Source organism: Staurois parvus, unplaced genomic scaffold, assembly GCF_062004578.1.
Source record: "Staurois parvus isolate SC_StPar_1 unplaced genomic scaffold, SC_StPar_1.0 ptg000597l, whole genome shotgun sequence".
Lineage (NCBI taxonomy): Eukaryota > Metazoa > Chordata > Amphibia > Anura > Ranidae > Staurois > Staurois parvus.
Window position 1 is genome coordinate 111,075 of NW_028318393.1, and position 23,315 is coordinate 134,389.

Here is a 23,315-nt window from a genome sequence, read left to right on the forward strand (position 1 = left end):
AAAAAATACTCTGAGGAAGTTAATGGATTTCAAAAATGGCAATTTATTATGGCAGGTGATTTCAATCTCTGCATGGATCCCCAGATGGATATGAGGTCCCCTGTGCAGAGAGATGGTAGTAGGTCTCTGAAATTCTTGAAAAAAATGTTATATCAATGTCAACTTGTGGATATATGGAGAATTAAGCACATGAAGGACAGAGACTATACGTTTTATTCTCATGCATATGAGGTGTATTCAAGACTGGATTATATATTGCTGGACCATCAACTTATCGAGTCTCTGGTCAAAGTAAAAAAATAGAAGTGATGTCAATATCGGACCATGCCTCTGTCACAATGCAATTAAATGGGGAAATGAGCAGATCGGGGGAAAATTATGGAGGTTAAATGAGACACTTCTCCAGGATTCAGAGGTGGATCAAAGAATTAAAAAAAAGAAATATAGCAATTTTTTGAGGAAAATTATTCTGAGGAAGTGTCTGCAGCAACAGTGTGGGAGGCTCATAAGGCCTATATTAGAGGAACCCTGATAGCAATTGGAGCAAAAAAAAAGAGGGAAAGAAGAGAAAAAATAAACACACTTCTTAGTGAACTCTCTGAGTTAGAGCAGATACATAAACAAATTAACAAAAGAGATTATACAGAGGGTAATAAATAAAAGAGAAGAATTAAATAAATTTCTGGAAGAAGATAAGAGTGTTCAATAAAATGATAAGTGAGAGATACAGATGGGGAGATAGGCCAGGAAAGTATTTAATGAGGGCTCAGAGAAAAAAAAATCTAGGAACTATATAGAGAAAATAAGAGACCACAAACGAGATTTAATGTATTCAACCAAAGATATAGCTAAAGTGTTTAAAGAATATTATAATAAGCTATATAATATTATCCCCCACAGCTCCATAAGTAAAGATGAAGTAGAAAAAATAGAAAAAAGACAGACATACTTAAAAAAGGCAGGATTACCAAAATTAAGTGAGGAGCAATTAAAATCCCTAGAATCAGCAATAACGCAGGAGGAAATACACTTAGCATTAAAGAGCACTATAGCTGGGAAAAGTCCAGGACCTGATGGATACACAGTGAGAGATTATAAAAAATATGAAGAATTATTAGTACCTAAACTGAGGATATATATGAATGCATTGGGGGGAGAGATGGAAATGAGGAGGGAATCCCTACAAGCCCATGTAGTTCTCATACATAAGGAAGGTAAAGATGATACTCACTGTTCCATTTACAGACCGATTTCCTTTTTAAACACAGATACCAAACTATATGCAAAAGTTCTGGCAAACAGGTAGAAAGACCTAATGTCAGAATGGATACACATAGACCAAGTAGGCTTTGTCCCAGGGAGAGAGGGTAGAGATAACGGATTGAGATCTCTGTTTCTCATACAAAAAAATAGGAAAGAGAAAATCCCTGCGGTGGTACTCTCTATCGATGCTGAAAAGGCATTTGATAGAGTAGATTGGGGATATATGTTGGATACATTGGAAGTATTGGGGATGGGACCTAGAATGAGAGAGTGGATAAGGAAATTATATAGTCAACCCTCTGCTGCAATCATGGTTAATGGGGACTTGTCAGAGTATTTTGGGATGCAAAATGGAACTAGACAGGGATGCCCTTTGTCTCCATTGCTATATGTTTTATCATTGGAATCTTTTTTGGCTACAATAAGGAATAATATAAATATAAAAGGAATTTGGATAGGAGATACGGAGCATAAGGTGGCAGCTTATGCAGATGACATGTTGTTCTATGTGGTAAACCCAAGGATAACTTTACCAAATTTAATGAAATCATTGAAACAATATGGGTAGATGTCAAATTTAAAAATAAACCCAACAAAAACTGAAATTTTAAACATAAATCTTCCAAATAGAGAGAAAAATAGGTTACAGGAGGAATTTTCCTTTGGAGAGAAAAAGAATTGAAATATCTAGGAATAAAATGAACTGTATCCTCCAAGAACTTGTATAAATTGAATTATATCCCATTGTTAAATGAGAGCAGGGATGAACTAAGGAAATTAGGAGAGGGAACCCCGTCATGGATAGGTCGTATAAATTTGATAAAAATGGTGATTGTTCCAAAAATATTATATAATATAATATAATATTATATACCAATTAAACTACCAGAAGCATACTTTAGATTAATTAAAAAAATGTTAATAAGATTTATTTGGAGGAATAAAAAACCGAGAATAAGCCAGGAAATTTTATGTAGAAATAAAGAGAAAGGAGGATTGGGAGTCCCAGATTTAAAAAGATATAACTCGGTAATAATGGCGAGAATTTTTGACTGGACATATAATGCAGAGGGGAAAAGCTGGGTTAAAATAGAAAATATACTAAATAATACTAAATTAAGTAGAATTGTATGGTTACCTCCACAATACAGAGGATTAGCAGATAGTACATGTTTGTTCACATTTAATGTTTTAAGAGTTTGGGATGTTTTACACAAACAGATGGGATGGGAATTTAATTCATTGTTAATGCCCTTAAAGTCCACAGAGTTTTTCCCCCCGGGTAAAGAAGGTATCACAGGGAAGTGGATTAAGAAGGAAGATGCACAATTAAGGGATATAATGGTGGGGAAGGAAATAGGATCACTTAAGGAATTGGAAAAAAAAAGAGAAGTTTTTACAAGAATGGATGAGTGGTGTTATTTTCAATTGAAACACTTTATAGGAAAGCTTCCAAAGCCTTTAAGAATAAGAGAGGATTGGAATCCTTTTGAGCACTTATTAGGTACACGGGGAGATGGGAAACACGAAACCTCTAAAATATATAAGATTCTCACTGAAATAAATGCAGATATAAGTCCTCCATATATAGAAAAATGGGAAAGAGAAATAGGAGTAACAATAGATGCTGAAAAACAGAGGAAAATGTATAGAATAATCCATGGAAATATAAATATGCAAGAGGTAGAAATTAATTATAAGTGTTTGGCAAGATGGTATATCACACAGAGTGTGGGACATAAGATTGAGTGGAGATAATTCACCTTTATGTTGATGTGGAGGTAGAGGCACAATGTATCACATATGGTGGGAGTGTTCTAAAATACAAGAGTATTGGGGGAAAATAGTAAGCTTGATTCAGAAAATTACAGAGGTTGATATTCTAGTAGACCCAGTTATTTGCCTTTTTCATAGTACTAAGTTTTCAGTTAAAAAATACAAAGAATCTGGTTTATTGTACTATTCGAATGCAGCAAAGGGACTGATACCGAAGTATTAGAGGAGACAGGAGGTGCCAAAAATAAAGGACTGGGTGGATCAAATATGTAAATTGGAGGAACTTTATCATTTGAATGAAGATAAGATGGAGAGTCACCATACAAGATGGAACAAATGGAAGGAATTCAAAAAGTCAAGGCTAGCCTTAGAGGTTATGGGGGATTAACATAGAAAAATAAGAAAAAAAAAAAGAATACATTTTGACCTAGATTTATGAGTAACTTTGAGTTTATAGGATATTTTTTTATAACCAAAAGTAGAAAATATAGGGTTTTTTTCAAAATGTTCGTTCTTTTTTCATTTATATCACAAAAAAACCCAGTGTTGATCATATAGCACCAAAATAAAGCTCTATTTGTGTGAAAAAAAACCCATAAATTCTGTTTGGGTACAGAGTTGCATGACCATGCAACTACCAGTTGAAATAGCGCAGTGCTGAATAGCAAAAAATGGCCTGGTCAGTAAGGGGAGGGGGAAACCTTCCACAGCTAAAGTGGTTAACAAATACTTTTACTTTTTTTTAGCAATTTTGGTTTATACAGTATTTACAGAATTTTTTCTTTGTGTGTTAAATACTGCATAAACGTATAGTGAATTGAGCTTTCCATACTTCATGTTATATTTTGATACATGACCCAAATATCACATGTGATCTGCCTTACTGAATTGAGCCCATCATTCCTTTATGAAATCTGATGGTCCATGTCCATGGTTGTCTTTGTCAATATCTGTTTCTAGATCTTTTTCCCAGTCAGTTTATGTGACAACTTACAAGATGTAGTGACAAACCGTTTATAAAGTATTGAGATTCCTCCTCTCTGAACCATATCCTGAAAACATCTGTTTTCAAAAACAATTCTCAGCGGGAGTTATTTTTTGGAGTAAGCTTAGAAAATGCATAATTTGCCTCAAACTTAAGAAAATCATTTTACAAATCATTTTACGAGATTCAACAAGAAATCATTTTACAAGAGGAATGCCATAAATGCAAGGAGTGGGACAGTGTTGGACACAAAACTGCTTTGCAATTTTTATTCCTATAAATCTGTTTTATTATATTTTTTACAAAAGAGTACAGGAATTGTTATCCATACTTACTGTATTTTTATTTATCTATCGGCTCATCATGACAGCCTACTCATGGGTCAGCTCCACCCCTCTGACCCTACAAGACAACCTCCTGCCAAAATAAAAGCTGGTACTCCCTTCAGCCTAATGTTCACAACAGAACATCAGGGAGGGGAATCCTAGGTTGCCACAATGAGCCAGGAAAGTAACATTACCATAAGTATGGGTAATAATTTTCTGTATTTCTAGGGAAAAACATGTCAGACTATTAATGGGGATATAGTTAGCATAAAAAGGTAGTGTGGAAACAAAACATAGAAAAATAAAAACACTAGAGCCAAATGCATGCAAAAGAATCTGTTAAAGAACTAAACCAAGAGAGCACCGATGAACCTAACGATTGAGACCTCTAGCCAGTAGTGGTGGATGAAAGTGTTAGGGGACTTCCAGCTGGCAGATTTACAAACCACATCTGCTAGTACCTTGGCATAACTTGCCCAAAAAGCTGCTGTTGCACTTGTAGGATATGCCAAAATCTTCACTGGAGTGGAAAGACCAGAACTCCCATATCCCCACTTAATGGCTTGGACTATCTGTGAGGAAATGATCTTTGGGGAAGCTACCGGACTCCTTTTTGGTCTGTTAGGAAAGATGAACAGATTATCTGGTAATCTGTTTCTCTCTGTTCTGTGGAGATATACGGTAACAGCTTGAAGCAGGTCTACCCTAGCCCAATCCTCCTAGGCTGCACTCTCCATTGCTGGAGGGAAGGGAGTACAACTTCCCAATTTAGGTGAAATTGCCTAGAAAAGACAGGACTAGACACTACTGTCTTTAGCATCAACCAGAACAATGGGATATGTTCATTAGGCCAAAAGGAACCTTTCATTAAGGCCTACAGAACTAGAGGCAGATTCCATTTTGGAAAGATAGATTCATAAGGTGGGTTAATCTTCAGTACTGCCCTTATAAAACGTAATAAAATGTACCATGAAAGAGTGTTTCACCCACCTCACTTCCGTTATATCTGAGAGCGCAGATACTTGTACCCTACTAGTACTATAGTTAAAACCTTTGTCCAGAGCAGATTGCAAAAAATCCAGGACATCTTTCTGAGAGAAGATTTGGGATTGAACTGCTTCACAGCTGCCACTTTGAAGAACTTTTTGCATATCCTGTAGTATGCATTGGTAGAAAGTTTGCAAGCCTTTAGCAAAGTAAACTGGACATCCTACTATACCAACTGGGAGATCTTAAGCTTCTTAATAGCCAGGCCATCAAAGTAAGACCTGTCACATTGATATTTGCCACCCTTGAGGAGAGGATCTTTGGACTGTGGGAGCAGTACCGGAGGAGCTACCGACATCGGCTTCAACAGCGAGAACCATGGTCTGTTGGGCCAGAAGAGAGTGATGACAATGGCTATTACTGCTTCCTAATGCATCTTCAGAAGCTTCTTCAATAATATAGACATTGGCACGTAAACATACACCAGCCAAAAGAGTCATAGTTAGACTAGTGCATCTTGGCCCTGGCTTCCAGATAAAAGCGTTGAGCGAAAACACTGGTAGACAGCCATTGAGAGGTGTCACCATCAAATAAACTTCACAGGGTACCCCAGAACACAAACAGTGTATGAGTTACCTCTGGTTCAACATTCACTTGTTTTGATCTAGAAAGTGGCAGCTCAGCTTTTCCGCATGCGAATTCTCCATTCCCAGGAGGTAAGATGCTGTTCAAGACAACAGACTGGACTCTGTCCACCAAAAGATTTGTGCCGCAATTTGCAACAAATGTAGACTCCTTGTTCCACCCAGATGTACCACATAAACCACCTGCATCTGTTGTCCATCTGGAGCCTCACATTATAGCCTTGAAGCAGTGGAGCAAAGCATTTCAACCAGCTGTAAACAAGTGGTAGAAGTCAGAACAATCCCATTCTGTCTTCTGTGGGTGGTCTGATCCTGGCATTGCGCCCCCCAGCCCTTCAGGTTTGCCTCGATAATAAGTATGGTCACCCCTGTGACTGAAAGCAGCAATTCTTATCACAAGTTGGCTGGCCTCGTCTAACAAGTAAATGCCTGTCCGACAAATTGTGGATGGATAATCTTCTGATCTGGAGACTGTTTGTCCCACTGTTGGAAAAAAACAGAACTGGAAGTGTCTGAGATGCCACCATGTTCAGGCTACTGTGCACAAAGTCAACTGGTAATGGTTGAAAGTTATTGTCCAACCAAAGGCTTGGAGCACATTGAGAGTCCTTGCTCGCTTAACCAATAACTGCTGTTTTGAAGTAGGACATTGTCCAGATGGTGGAAAATCCTCAGATTTTCTATGCGGAGGGCGGGTTTCATCGCAAGAAGGATCTTCAAGAAAGTTTGTGACACTGAACTGAGACCAAATGAAAGGCAGATGAATTGGTAGTGAGTATCCCTGACAGCAAATATGAGGAACCGATGAAAAGCCGGATGATCTGGAACATGAAGATACACTTTTGACAGGGCTATGGACAACATTCAGTCCAATTGTTAAACCAGAGAAATGATGGTTAGAAGTGATTCCATTCAAAATCTTCCTGGCTTGATGAATATTTTGATCCAGCACCGGCCCAAGGCCTTTTCAACTAAAAAGATTGGGAAATAAACCCCATCTCCTCTCTGTTGTTTAGGCACTGGAATTATAGCCATTAGATTTTGAATATATGAATCCAAATGCTACCTCTTTATCTTCTTCGAAGAAATATGTATCCTTGCAAAATTATTTCCTGGAGAATAGTGCACCCATTCCAGATGATACCCTTTTTTTACCACAAAGGTAACCCAAGGGCCCTGATCCTGTTCTGCCAAGACTTGTGCAAAGAGAGACAGTCTGGCTCCCACTTGTGCAGTCTGGACAGGCAGAACTTCAGAAGGATCTATCTGTGGGTTTAGAGCCCTGAGAAGACTTAGGCTTCTTAGACTTGGCCATAGGCTGAGGTCCTCATCAGGGCTATCCCAGATACTCCCTGCCAAGTCAGTAGGACCTTGACTCCTGGAACTGCTCTCTGGATATTCTTGTGACATGAAAGGGATTCTTCTGCCTCTTTCTCTCTTGCAGAATGAAGCCTGATTTATCACCAATTATTCAGTGAATAGCCTCGTCTAATGTTTATCGAAAAGAATCTTGCCCACATATGATACAGAGCACAGACCTTGCTTGGATGCACTATCTGCTATCTAATACTTAAGCCACAGAGGCCTCTTGGCCACCACTGAATGAGCCATCACTCTAACCAACAACTAGATTAGTTTAATCTCTGCCTCCATTACAATATCTGCTGCCAACATGAGCTCCCCCATTGTGGAAAGGAATGAGTCCTGCCAATCCTCTGTTTCTTCAAACAATAACACCCGGGCCTTCATAGCTTTGGCTATTGATGTTGAGGCTACCGCAAGCCGCTCCTGCTGTGAGGTTGATCTTCATTAATTATGCATCTAATCTTCTGTCCATTACATGGCCACCGATCCATCCAAGTGCAATGTGACGTGTCTTACCAACCTCTGAAGGGACATATCCACCCTTGGTGCACTTTCCCATATGTCTGAATCATCTGACTAGCAAGGACAGAGTTTTGACATCCTGTTCTGGAGGCTCACTTTCTTGTCAAGTCTTAGCCATTCTTTCTCAATCATTTCCGAATTTAAAACAGAATGGGAAAGGTAAGCAAAACCTTCTTCAAATTAAGAAAGTACTTCCTCACCTTCTGTGGAGGTTCCGATGGATCTTCCTCCAAGGAAATAGCCAATTTTACTTCGCTTAATAAAAAAAGGACACCAAGAAAAAATAAAAGGAATAGGCATCTGTCTGATCCTCCATCTCCTCCAACAATGACCCCACCTCATCGTGGTCCTGCTCTGGGAAAGTAGAAAAATCTTGCGCCTGAGTTGCAGTACCTGAACTTCTGGAACCTCCTGACTTTACTGCAACTTCCTTCAGATTCTCCCCAAGCACTTTGGCAAATATACTCTTTAAACTGCAGCAATTATTCCAGGGCCACCTCTGTAAAGTCTTCCTCGCAATCCAACTTTGCTGGTGTGGTGGCAGGTGCCTGCTGCAGGTTTGGGGAAGAATGCCTGACAGACCTTGAATGATGCCATGAGGGAGCATGGGAACCAGAAAGCTTATCCCTGGAGGCCTCGTATTAGCCTTGTACTTTCCTCATTTCCAGTCTTTCCCCCTGCAAGCAAACATTAAACACACTTTTTTTTTCATAGCAACCACATCCTGAAGTCACGCTCCTACCTGGTGTCCCATTTTTGTACCTCTGCTTCTGGTCTCGGAGAGCTCACCGCAAAATAAATCTGCAGATAGGATAAATTTGGTCAAAAAATTAAAAGCCAAGCAATTCACCTGCCCAGCATATGCATTCCCCTGTTACTTGTGGCCAGCAGCAAACAGATCTTTAGTTCCCTAACAGCCTCCATCCCACTCTGTACCCAGACTACTTTAATAAGATGAAAGCACTCCCTGGAGGGTGAAACTTCCCCCAGCACCTGCTCCCAGCATCCTATAACCTAGGAAATGCCACTCTGCCTTCAACAGAAGTGACATCATGGTGCTGGAAGCTGCACCGGTGCCATTTTCAGCAAGGGCAGAGCGGAGCATAGATGGCTTCTTGGAACTGGAGCAACCACCAGATGCAGACACAGTAAGATAGCAGAAAACCAGACACAACAGCCCTCTGAGATTCCACATGCACCATTTAGGCAGCTCTATCGGTCTGGGAACAAAAGCACTCCTGTTATTGAGGATTGTACCTCTGGGCAGTGAGTCTTACACCTGGAGAGGCTGGACCAGGTGGGAAGGTTGGGAATCTTCAACCCTTACAGGATCCAAAACAAAAAACAGTTGTCCCAAAGCAGGGGTTGGCAGTGGCTTGTCCTGTGGGGTCAGAAAGGTAGAACTGACCTATGAGTAGGCTGACATGATTACCCCCAGGAAAGTAGAGATACCAAGGCCCTGATTTACTAATGTGCATAGACGGCATCTAGACACATTTCCGTGGGCTAAAGTCTACTTTTCATTGAAATCCGTATACTTTTAGATGGCAAACACATTTACTAAAGAAAGAGTCTAACAAGTAGACTCGAAAGCGAATTTACTAATAGGCACAATACAGGAATCAGTCTAAAAAAAACAGATGTCCTAGAAGCACGTCTAACAGAACAAAAAATCACTGCAGAAACATGTTCACATTGAAATTTGCTTTCCCAAATATCTGAACTTCGCTTTAAACAATATATTACTTTTCAATAAAAAAATTTCAGTGGGTAAAAAATAGTTTTTTTAGGGAATTCATGACAGTCAAGAACTAGACGCTTTTCCAACGTCTATGCAGGGATAGAAATGAGCATGAGCAGAACACAATTTAGACGTCTGCCATGGGCGTTTTCTTTTTAGATGTTGTTTAATAGTAAATCTCAGTGTGGACTGCAAGACGGTAATCGAAACCGTCCTCTGTGTTTGACAAAAAGCACTATTTGTAGCTAGGCATATCTTTATGTATTCTAATTTGATTTCCTTAGTTCTAGTGATTCTGTGTTTGTTTCTTATCCTTTATAATGATTTCTGTAATGGTTTTACATATTTCGACAGCTGAATCTAAAAATAAAGGTCATCAATACAAACATTTTTTAAAAAACGGCTTGGGGTCCCCCCTCCCATCCATACTAAGCCCTTTCGGGTCTGGTATGGATTTAGAGGGGAACTTCCACACCAAAATGTAAAAAAAAAATGGCGTGGGGCCCCCCTCCAAAATCCATACCAGACCCTTATCCGAGCATGCAGCCCGGCAGGTCAGGAAAGGGGGGACTTGCGAACGCCTCCCCCCCTCCTGAATTATACCAGGCCACATGCCCTCAACATGGGGGGTGTTTTGGGGCATGTGGGGGGGGGCTCCTCCCCAAAGCACCTTGTCCCCATGTTGATGCAGCCCGGCAGGTCAGGAAAGGGCCCCCCCCCCCATCCATCCTGCTTTTTTTCCCACCAAGAAATTGACTGTACCTACTTGTTGCTGCTGTCCAAATAAATGTGGAATATGTATTTGATCAATAAATGTTTGGACTATATATTTTTTGGTGGGTTATTTCATGTTCAAGTTCAATATACTAGCACACCTAACACTTATTTTTTGCTACCTATGTAATATGCCCAAATCTAGCTTGTTAGAGTGCACATATGCAAGTATGTCCAAACTAACAAACCAAAAGCCCCCTATTGCACCACACGACAATGTTCTGGACCAATGAATAGGTCGTGTTCAATGTGCAGCTAGCTATTCTTTTTCTATAATCCTCTTAACAGTAATAAATTAGGCCCCCAAATTATGTTGACTTTGAGCCTTTACCGGCAAATATATATTCGCCAATGCCAAATACACAATAGAGCTGCAAACATATATTTGCCAATGTCATATACACAGTAGAGCTGCAAACATATATTCGCAAATGTCATATACACAGTAGAACTGCAAACATATATTCACCAATGCCAAATACACAATAGAGCTGCAAACATATATTCACCAATACCAAATACACAATAGAGCTGCAAACATATATTCGTGAATGTCTTATGCACAATGCAGCCGCATGGAAAATTGCTATGGCACACAAATAAACGCCAAGATGGCTGTCGGAGGAGGAGTTAAAGCAGCTGTCATACCAGAAATACGTCATCACTTTTGCAGAAGGACGTTTGCACACACCCAGAAGTGATAGTGGGGAGTGTTAGTGGATGGGAGTGTAGTTAGGACAGTTTAGTGGTAATTTGCAAATCTATTTTTTGTCTTTATGAATCATTCTTTTGTGGAATTCCAGACCAGATCTGGACATGGCGAGATTGCTGTTCTCAACCGAGGAGCTGATCCTCATTTGCAAAGTAAGTGTTCATAGCATGTGAGGGGGTTATGTGATAGTTTGATGCTTTTTTTGGTTTAACAGGTAATGTGCAGCTTTTGGGGGGCTAGCAGCATGTCACTTAGCGCGCATGTGCATACACACGCTACTTCCTGTTTATCTGCACATAAGCTTGCGGGTATTGATAGGTCACCGATATTAACCATCCTAGCAGCTAGGTCTTCATATTTAATCTTTGCATACAGTTGCAAGAAAAAGTATGTGAACCCCTTGGAATTACGTGGAGTTTTGCATGAATTGGGCATAAAATGTGCTCTGAACGTCATCTAAGTCACAACAATAGAAGAACACAGTCTGCTGAACATAATACTACGCAAACATTAGATGTTGCCATGGTTTAATTGCACATAACATGTAAACATTCACAGTGCAGGGAGGAAAAAGTATGTGAACCTTAATAACTGGTTGACCCTCCTTTGGCAGCAATAACCTCAGCCAAACGTTTCCTGTAGTTGCAGATCAGACCTGCACAACGATCTGGAGTAATTTTCGACCACTCCTCTTCACAAAACTGTTTCAGTGTAGCAATATTCTTGGGATGTCTGGTGTGAATCGCTCTCTTAAGGTCATGCCACAGCATTTCAATCGGGTTGAGGTCAGGACTCAGACTGGGCCACTCCAGAAGGCGTATTCTGTGCTGTTGCAGCCATTGTTTTGTTGAATTACTTGTATGCTTTGGGTCATTGTCCTGTTGCATCACCCATCCTCTGCGGAGCTTCAGTTGGTGGACAGATGGTCGTACGTTTTCCTGCAAAATGTCTTGATAAACTCTGGAATTCATTTTCCCATCAATTACAACAATCCGTCCAGGCCCTGAGGCAGCAATGCAGCCCCAAACCATGATGCTCCCTCCGCCATTTTTCACAGTGGGGATGAGGTTTTGATGTTGGTGTGCTGTGCCTTTTTTTCTCCACACATAGTGTTGTGTGTTTCTTCCCAAACAACTCAATCTTGGTTTTATCTGTCCACAGTATATTTTGCCAGTAGTGCTGTGGAACATCCAGGTGCTCTTTTGCAAACTTCAAACGTGCTGCAATATTCTTTTTGGACAGCAATGGCTTCCTCTGTGGTGTCCTCCCATGTACTCCATTCTTGTTTAATGTTTTCCTTATTGTAGATGTGTCAACAAAAATGTTAGCATGTGCTAGAGATTTCTGTAGGTCTTTAGCTGACACTCTGGGATTCTTCTTTACCTCATGCAGCATTCTGCGCTGTGCTCTTGCAGTCATTTTTACAGGACGACCCCGCCTAGGGAGAGTAGCAATAGTGCTAAACTTTCTCCATTTGTAGACAGTCTGTCTTACCGTGGACACATGAACATCAAGGCTTTTGGAGATACTTTTGTAACCCTTTCCAGCTTCATGCAAGTCAACAATTCTTGATCGTAAGTCTTCTGAGAGCTCTTTTCTGCGAGGCATGGTTCACATCAGACAGTGCTTCTTGAAACCAGTAAACCCAAAACAGGTGTGTGTTTTTTAAGGGCAGGACAGCTGTCAGCAACACATCCAATATCATCACACTGATTGGAGTCAAGGTTGGCTCACTCCTGGCTCCAATTAGCTCTGGGAGAAGTCATTAAGCTAGGGCCTCACATACTTTTTCCTCCCTCCACTGTGAATGTTTACGTTATGTGCAATTAAACCATGGCAACATCTAATGTTTGTGTAGTATTATGTTCAGCAGACTGTGTTCTTCTATTGTTGTGACTTAGATGATGTTCAGAGCACATTTTATGCCCAATTCATGCAAAACTCCACGTAATCCCAAGGGGTTCACATACTTTTTCTTGCAACTGTATATGTACATGTATACTGCATACCGTGCATTAGTATACAGTGTGTTAGAGTACAATGCATGTGCGTGTAAAATGCGTTAGAGTACAATGCATTAGCGTGTACAGTGCATTAGTGTAAAATGCGTTAGAGTACAATGCATTAGAGTGTACAATGCGTTAGTGTACAGTGCATTGTGCACTAACGCATTTTACACTAATGCACTGTACACTCAAACGCACTGTACACATTAACACATTTTACACTAATGCACTGTACACTCTAACGCATTGTACACCCTAACGCATTGTACGCTAACGCATTATACACCAACGCACTGTAAGCTAACGCATTTTAGACTAATGCACTGTACACTCTAACGCATTGTAGTCTAACGTATTTTACACTAATGCACTGTACTTTCTAAAGCACTGCACACCTAACGCATTTTACTGTTTAGAGTACAATGCGTTAGAGTGTACAGTGCTTTAGTGTAAAATGCGTTAGTTTACAATGTGTTAGAGTGTACAGTGTGTTAGTGTACAATGCGTTAATGTGCAATGCATTAGAGTGTACAGTGCATTAGTGTACAATGTGTTAGAGTGTACAAATGCGTTAGAATGCACAATGCGCTAGAGTACAATGCATTAGAGTGTAACGTGCATTAGAGTACAGTGCGTTAGTGTACAATGCGTTATAGTGTACAGTGCATTAGTGTACAGTGCGTTAGTGTACAATGCATTGATGTACAGTGCATTACAGTGTACAGTGCGTTAGTGTAAAATATGTTAGTGTAAAATGCGTTAGTGTACAATGCGTTAGAGTGTACAGTGCGTTACTGTACATTGTGTTAGTGTATAATGCGTTAGAGTGTACAGTGCGTTAGTGTGTACAATGCGTTACACACTAACGCACAAACTACGGCCCGCCAAGGACATTTATCTAGCCCGCCAGGCAGTGGCATATCTGCCGCGAGGCAAGGTACTAGGGTTTGGCAGGTCGCGACCTAAAAGCATCGGGAGGGCAACCGCCGAGCAGAAGCGTGCAGTGTCCTGTCTCTCCACCTTCTCCTCTCCGAGCTGCGGAAGTTTCATGTGTGTGTATGGGGCCCGGAGAGCGGCGCTCCTTTGTGTACAATGATCAGATAGGATGGAGATGGCCGGGGATTTACACACGGGGTGACACGTTGTCTGCCAGCCTGGGAGGGGGAGGTGAGGAGGGGACAAGTTAGTCTGGAGAGCGGCACTTCTCACACATCTGGGACCCCGGGCTGTCACCAGGATATGAAGGTGACTCCGGACTACACATCCAGGGAGGGGGCATTCCAGGAGGACCGACACACTCCTCATATATGGAGTCCAACCTTGTTATCAGAATTCACCCAAAACTCTCTGTGCTCTGCTTCATACATGGGGGGTCAGTGTATATAGAATAGATGGGGGGATCAGTGTATATAGTATAGATGGGGTCATGGGGGGTCAGTGTATATAGAATAGATGGGGTCATGGGGGGTCAGTGTATATAGAATAGATGGGGGGGTCAGTGTATATAGAATAGATGGGGAGGGAGGGTCAGTGTATATAGAATAGATGGGGGGGGGTCAGTGTATATAGAATAGATGGGGTCATGGGGGGTCAGTGTATATACTATATACACTGACCCCCCATGACGCCATCTATTCTATATACACTGACCCCCCATGTATGAAGCAGAGCACAGAGAGTTTTCGGTGAATACTGATAACGAGTATGGACTCCATATATGAGGAGTGTGATGGTCCTCCTGTGGAATGCCCCATCCCTGGATGTGTAGTCTGAAGTCACCTTCATATTCTGGTGACAGCCCGGGGTCCCAGATGTGTGAGAAGTGTACACAGATCTGACCCAACAAGGTGTCCTGCATTTACCGTATATTTCGCTCCATAAGACACACTTGGGGGGAAATGTCTGTGCGTCTTTGGAGCGGCCGGCCCAGTATTCCCGCCGCCGTTGTATGCCCGCAGTCTCTGGTCATCTCATGTACTATGTCCACAGTCTCTGGTCATCTCCTGTACTGTGTCCGCATTTGTTTATAGTTTCTTTTTTAAACTATAGCCCGGCCCTCCAACGGTCTGAGGGACAGTGAACTGGCCCCCTGTTTAAAAAGTTTGAAGACCCCTGCGTTAGAGTGTACAATGTGTTAGAGTACACAATGCATTAGTGTAAAATGCGTTAGAGTACAATGCATTAGCGTGTACAGTGTGTTACTGTACATTGTGTTAGTGCACAATGTGTTAGTGTACAATGCGTTAGAGTGTAAAATGCGTTAGAATGTACAGTGCGTTAGTGTACAATGCATTAGTGTAATGAGTTAGAATACAATGCGTTTAAACCATAAGAAATGCACTCACATTCCGGAGGTGTATACTGCACCAGGTATGATGAACATACAGTAATGTACTTCTTTAGGCACAAGATGGCAGTAATGATATGGGCCCTTGCCTTGCATTACACAGTGTGTTGAAGTTTTGGAGCCTGGACTGGTCTAAGCTGCTGGGGATGATACTGCCATCTTGTGCCTAAAGAAGTACATTACGGGATGTTCATCATACCTGGTGCGGTATGCACCTCCGGAATGTGAGTTCATTTCTTATAAAGCACTATGTTGAGCGTTTATGAGGAATTATGGCTGACCCTTAGGCGATTATCTGGAAGGGGCATCCTGGGAGATATTATTAACGCACTTTACACTAATGCACTGTACACACTAATGCACTGTACACTCTAACACATTTTACTGTTTTAGTGTAAAATGCATTAGAGTACAATGCGTTATAGTGTACAGTGTGTTAGTGTAAAATGCATTAGAGTACAATGTGTTAGTGTGTACAATGCGTTAGTGTACAATGCATTAGTGTAAAATGCGTTAGAGTACAATGCTTTAGAGTGTACAATGCGTTAGTGTACAGTGCATTAGTGTAAAATGCGTTAGTGTACAATGCGTTAGAGTACAATGCTTTAGAGTGTACAATGCGTTAGTGTACAGTGCATTAGAGTACAATGTGTTAGAGTGTACAGTGCGTTAGTGTACACTGCATTAGAGTGTACAGTGCGTTAGTGTAAAATGCGTTAGAGTACAATGTGTTAGTGTACAGTATGTTAGTGCACAATGCGTTAGAGTGTACAGTGCGTTAGTGTACAATGCATTAATGTACAGTGCATTAGTATACAACGCGTTAGTGCACAATGCGTTAGAGTACAATGAGTTAGAGTGTACAATGCATTAGTGTACAATGTGTTAGAGTGCACAATGCGTTAGAGTACAATGTGTTAGAGTGTACAATGCGTTAGTGTGTACAATGCGTTAGTGTACAATGCGTTAGTGTACAATGCGTTAGAGTACAATGTGTTAGAGTGTACAATGCGTTAGTGTGTACAATGTGTTAGCATGTACAATGCGTGAGTGTACAATGCGTTAGAGTGTACAGTGCGTTAGTGTGCAATGCGTTAATGTACAATGCGTTAGAGTGTACAGTGCATTAGTGTACAATGTGTTAGAGTGTACCAATGCGTTAGAGTGAACAATGCGTTTGAGTACAATGCGTCAGGGTGTACAGTGCGTTAGAGTGTACAGTGCGTTAGTGTACAATGCTTTATAGTGTACAGTGCATAAGTGTACAGTGCTTTACAGTGTACAGTGCGTTACACTGAAGAGCCGTCATCTTACTGCGATGTGGGGAGGTCCAGCCGAGAAGAGATGACGGCTCTTCACCCGGGTTACCACCCCACCGTTAACTATTGTTAACCACGGTTTTTAAGCTTATGATTACTTCACACATGTGAGTGTTTCTACATTTAGACTTGAATAAAAAGACTTATTGCACTTTGAGGCGCTTCTCACCTTTTCTGATCCTCAGAGTCCATACGTTTGAGACCAAAAGTGCAGTTAAACCACAACTATAGGGCGGGCACAAAGTGGTGCTTGCCATTTTAGTCAGTGTGTAGTCAACATGACAACAAGTTGTCCTGGCCACTCAAACATTACATGAATAAATGCTGTGGCTTTGGGCAAGAGAGTGTTGAGGGAGTAGGACAGCTGGCCAGTTTTGGCTATTGTCCACCTGTAGATTTATGAAGAAAAAAGAACCTCTGCTATGTATCTAAATGTTTGTATTTTTCTTTCAGTCAATTAACATCTGGAGTACAAGGCAGAGGGAGACCCTGGGAAGCCTGTTGGGATTAGCTGTCTGGCATCACAGGTGGGTTTTGAAAAGTAATCTTAACAATTGTTCCAAAATAAAATAATAAACAGGTAAGACTTACCTGCTCTGCACAGTAGTTTGCCACAGAGCAGCCCAGATCCTTCATTTAGTTGCTCCCCCACCAGCATTCCTTGGCCCTTCTCTCCTGTCCAGTGCCCCCAGAAAAAGCACCTTGTTCTGGTGTGAGCCCAAGAAGACTCACTTATGAGCCACGGAGCCCAGAGAGCAAAGCTCATCAAGGAATCAGGATGGGGCTCAACTTCAAGGAAGCATTAATGTGCCTGGGGAAGGGGGACCTTGTGCCTTTCCAAACACAGTAAATGCTCCAAGAATGTTTACTTCAACTCCTGAAATAGTAACAAATTAAAAAGATACTCTAGCAAGCCTTCACTGAGAAGTGATTGTCATGATGAAATGTCAATGATTCTTTGCTCTTATTTTACAGGAGTGGTCCTGCTGGTGGGTCCAGCTTGGAGAAAGCCACCTTCATGTCCTCCACTCGCCTTTATTTGTGGCCAGTGGATATTTTCTGGCACCAGGCAAGAACTGGCATCAAGGACCTGCATAAACACCCTGGCATGCCAGAGGTGGTTTGGAAGCAGCACAGCAACTTGACCATCCCTTTCCTCTATGCTGCTTTTGGGGGTGCATAATTGCTTCTCGTTCCTGAACGAACTTGCACCAGATATCGGAGTCCTCATATTTTGCAGATATATGTTTGAGTCATGTGCTGGCAAAGAGCAGAGCCTGTTTTTGGTTTGCCCAAAAATTGGGAGCTGGCAGCCATGTCTTTACATCAGGCCATGTATTTGCCTTTTTTTTTGGTTTGTCGAATAAAGACTATTTTTTTGTTCCTTAAAACAGTGTCATATCCTCTTGATTCTTTTTCCTAGACTTAAAATGGCCAGATAATATGCAATCTGATGAAAAGTCAGTGCAATTTCCTCAACATGAACATAAAGTCTGTAACAGGAGGACCTACCAGAACAATGCATTCATTTAGAGTGGGCCAGGCCCATACAGTACGTAATGGAGGTTTGCTATGAAGGAACATTCACGTTTGAATACCTGAGCTCATGTGGTTTGGGTCCAAATATTTCCATCCATTGCAACATATTGACTAATGCAGCTCAACATAGATCAGCCATATAAAAAAGTTTACCTTGTCCATAGAATAGCCACTGGGAGGTCCTATCTGGGCACACAGATCTGGCCTATGCATAATTGGGTACATTCTGGAAAATGAGAATTCAGGATGCTTTATAATACTAAGGTGTTAGTTCATGCTTGCTTCAGGGGAAACATTACTAATAATCGTATTTCAGTAGAAAACATGTCCAATTCCTAGATACATTGAGGTACATAGCAGAGGTTCAAGGTATTCCATAGAAGTTATTATTCTTCCTAACTATACAGGTGGCACAGACACAAGCTTACACCCAGGGCCACTGTTAGATATCACAGCCTACCTGACAGGCCCCACACCACCAGAGAAAATATCTAAATTATATTTATGGTAAAAATTATTAATGAACACAATCCAAACCAAATTCCTGTGAAATCTAAATGGTAAAACTGTACTGAGTTAATATATAAAGCTATGTGTGTAATTGAGCTCATTCACATGGGTGCTGTGGCCTGTAGAGTGTGAATCAGTGGTTTTTGTGGCTGTCGCCATTTGTAGGCAACCTATGTTACACTATAGAAATGCTGCAGGTCCTAATTTGACAGGCATATGGGTGCAGGTGTACAGCCCTGAACACAGTGAGCATTCAGGGCCACTTTCCCATGCCTGAACACCTGTCAGATTATAACCTGTGTTCATACAGCTGCTGTGTCCCCATAATGTAACAGGTGGCTCCAGCCACATGAACAACCCACTCATTCATGCTGTACAGGCCAGAGGACCTTTGAGAATGTGGCATTTTTTACTTTTTTCTCCTCAGCCCATTAATTTCAATGGGCTGTCTAACGTGTGGGAACATGCAGAAATACTGGAGGCATATTATTTTAAAAGTGTGCTGCACCTAACTGCACATTAGTGTGGTGCCATGCGTTTTGGTGGCTATGAATGCATCTGTGTTTACTAGACGTGTGGAGGTGTAATAAGGTTTGCATCATGGTACATATGCAAAGAGCACTGCATTTCTTTGCTGTGCAGGAAAATTAGTGCTCTTGCATGCGTTTCTGCACCACAAATGGTGTGAACAAGTCCTAAGGGGCAGTTCACACTATAGAAGCACAGTCTAGATGTGTTCCTGCTGTGTTTTTGCACGCACTTTTTGGATGCATATTTAGCATATTCCAGTGCATTTTGGATGCGTTTTTGACGAGTTCCAGTGCATTTTTTATGCATTCCAGTTATTTTTTTCCCCTCTCTTTTTCTTCAATTTAATTAGGGACATGTGCATTTAGTGTTTTCCAGGGCGTTTTACCGCATTCCAGTACAGTTCTCTGCATAAACAATGCAGCCTGTTCGACTTTTCTGGCTGCACCTGGAACGCACTGGAAATGCAAGCACTGATGTGAACTATAACATTGACAACCATATAACCTTCTTTCTGTGCATTTTGGATGCAAAAAAACAACTGAAACACATGTTGTGTGAACTGGCCCTAAAGGCTTTTATAGGTAAGGGAATGGGACTGACCAGGAATTGTGAATTAAATCAGACTAGTGGTCAGATACAATCAGGAATCATATAATAATGTGAAATCTGAGCTGTAGGTGATAGGAAATGAGACACATTAACTAGATCAGTAAATACATAGTGAAATAAAAAGAATTGGGCAGTGATACATAGATTTGCAGATGGAACAGGTGATAATGGGGTGGGGGAGGGAGGGGGTCAAGTTGTACAAAGAGAGGGGTTTAAGAGAAGAGAAACAAAGTTGCAATTATATATAAACAGAAGGAAAATTGAAAGTTTCAAACTTGTCAGAAAAACAGGACGAATGTAAGATTCACTCCCTCTCAACTTTCTATTCAGTAGCCAAAATCTTAATTGATTGATCAATATTCCTGGCACTTACCCTGGAAATTGACCTGCATATTTTGGGCCTTCAAAATAGTCTGTAATGTCAAGGAGCTTACAATCTAAGGCCAGAATCTCAGACATATACTAGGCCCAATTAACCTAACAGCATGTCTTTGGAGTGTTGGCAGAAACACACTCACACAGAAAGCATGCAAACTGCAGATAGGTGCGCCCATGCCTGGAATTAGAACGCATGACCCAAGTGCTGCAATTTTCTTGTGCTAACCACTAAGCCACTGTAACACAGAGAGTTTGAGCTGGAATGTAGAATAGTTACATGATTAAAGAGAATGAAGATATATAATTATATTGGGAAATTAGAACTAGACATTCAAATTATTTGAGATATAAGTTTGAAAATGTTTGATATTTGAAAATAGGATGTATGACTTTGTAACATTCATCAGAAAATGCATTAGTTGGCCCATCATTTTGGGAGAAAAAAAAGGCAACAACATTGAGGCAACAATCTCAACAAATACAGAAAAATATTCTCCTCTGGCACACAAAAAAAGTGAACAGGACAAAGCACACGCTTGTGCGCCACCTAGCGACCATATCCGGCATTGCTCCTAGAAATGTGTTTAAGCTGGTTTGCACATGTAGGAAGGGAACTGATTCTATCAGATAGACGCATTGTAATCAGCTTGTTAGACGTTTTTCTGACTACTGAAAGGTCTTCATTAATTGAATTGAGTCTGCCTGAATGTTCAGCAACTGCTGTTAGACTTGATTCTTAGTAAATCAGGGCCCAAGTGTCTAAGCCCATGCAGCGGTGTGCCATAATGGTGAAGTAACAAAACACAAAATTAACAAAGAACAGACAAAATCAAACTGTGTGACTTGTGCAAATACACAGGTAATTTCAGATGTATACCCAGATTTTATTCAACTTCTTTGGGCAGCCCCTGTTATAGTAGGTATCTTGGTACAATAGTACATTGAGGTTCAGTAGTTGCTTCCAGCATGGGATGGATAAGATGGCTTTTTCCTACTCATAGTAATTGCCTTACTAACGTTGAACAGCAAAAGACCAAGAAGTGTCCTTTCAGCTGTGGTAGGAACAAGATCCTGCTTTGTGACTTTTATCACAAGTGACAAAAAAAACCTTGTGATGGCATAGGCAGTGCCAAATACTATTTACTGGGAGATCTGGGGTCTGTTAGACCCCAGATCTCTCCTATGCTCTCAAAAGAATCTGATCAAACTGAAATCTGTTTGATCAGATGCATTACAAGTTGAGGTCTGGAAGAAGCACAGTAAGTGTGAAAAATGTGTTACCTGTCCCTTTCCCCCCTGAGTATACTATGGTGTGGTCCTATGAATGCCGGTTTCAGTATCAGGCTTCAAAGTTGAACGGGAGAGCCCAGGAAGTGGGGGAGGGGATGGGGAATGGGAAACAAGCTTCCGCCACATGTATAAGTGATCTGGCAGCTGCTTCATTCACTTTTGCACGCATTAATCAGAGTATAGCATTGTCAATTAAACTCCTGGGATATTGATCTGGTCAATTAAGTAGCAGAGGGGGTTGTTAATGAGTTTCAGCTGCTTTGGTGTTAATATAAATTAACAGGTGCAATAGATGGGCAACAATGAGTTGACCCACAAAACAGGAATAATTTTACAGGTGGAGGCCACTGACATTTGTTTCCCTACTCATCTTTTCTGACTGTTTTTCACTAGTTTTGCATTTGGCTGGGGTCAGTGTCACTACTGGTAGCATGAGGTGATACCTGGACCCTACAGAGGTTGCACAGGCAGTCCAACTCCTCCAGGATGGCATATCAATATGTGCCATTGCCAGAAGGTTTGCTGTGTCTCCCAGCACAGTCTCAAGAGCATAGAAGAGATTCCAGGAGACAGGCAGTTACTCTAGGAGAGCTGGACAGGGCCATAGAAGGTCCTTAAACCTATCAGCAGGAGGTATCTGCTCCTCTGTGCAAGGAGGAACAGGATGAGCACTGTCAGAGCCCTACAAAATGACCTCCAGCAGGCCACTGGTGTGAATGTCTCTGACCAAATTTTCAGAAACAGACTTCATGAGGATGGCCTGAGCTCACTGCCCGGCACCATAGAGCTCGACTGGCATTTGCCATTGAACACCAGAATAGAAAGGTCCGCCAGTGGCGCCCTGTGATTTTCACTGAGAGTAGGTACACCCTGAGCACGTGGCTGACGTGAAAGGGTCTGAAGAAGCCGTGGAGAATGTTATTATTATTATTATACAGGATTTATATAGCACCAACAGTATGCTCAGCGCTTTACAATATAAAGGAAGACAATACAGCAATAATACAGTTCAATACAAGAGGGTTAGGAGGGCCCTGCTCCTTGGAGCTTACAATCTAAGAGACATTATGCTGCCTGTAACATCATTCAGCATGACTGTTTTTGTGGTGGGTCAGTGATGGTACAGGGAGGCATATCCATGGAGGGACGCACAGACCTCTACAGGCTAGACAATGGCACCCTGACTGCCATTAGGTATCGGGATGAAATCCTTTGACCCATTGTCAGACCCTACGCTGGTGCAGTGGGTCCTGGGTTCCTCCTGGTGCACGACAATGTCTGGCCTCGTGGTGAGAGTATGCAGGCAGTTCCAGGAGGGTGAAGGAATTGATACCATTGAATGGACCCCATGCTCATATGAGCTAAATCCAATAGAACACCTCGGGGGTATCATGTTTTGGTACATCCAACGCCGCCAGGTTGCACCTCAGACTGTCCAGGAGCTCAATGATGCCCTGGTCCAGATCTGGGAGGAAATCCCCCAGGACACCATCTGTCGTCTCATTAGGAGCCTCCCCCGACATTGTCAGGCATGCATACAAGCACATGGGGGCCATACAAACTACTGAGTACCATTTTGAGTTGCTGCAATGAAATTTCAGCAAAATGAACTGGCCTGCTGCATCATTTTTTCACTTTGATTTTCGGGATGTCTTTGAATTCAGTCCTCTGTAGGTTGATAATTGTCATTT

General features: G+C 41.5%; 1 long non-coding RNA gene across 1 annotated transcript; it reads left to right on the forward strand.

The window, feature by feature from the left end:
• The first annotated feature begins 16,884 nt into the window (after positions 1-16,884).
• Positions 16,885-18,158, forward strand: LOC149449872 (uncharacterized). The gene is made up of 2 exons (XR_016315349.1): positions 16,885-17,294; positions 17,743-18,158. It is a non-coding gene; the product is annotated as an uncharacterized LOC149449872 (long non-coding RNA).
• The last annotated feature ends 5,157 nt before the right edge of the window (positions 18,159-23,315 follow it).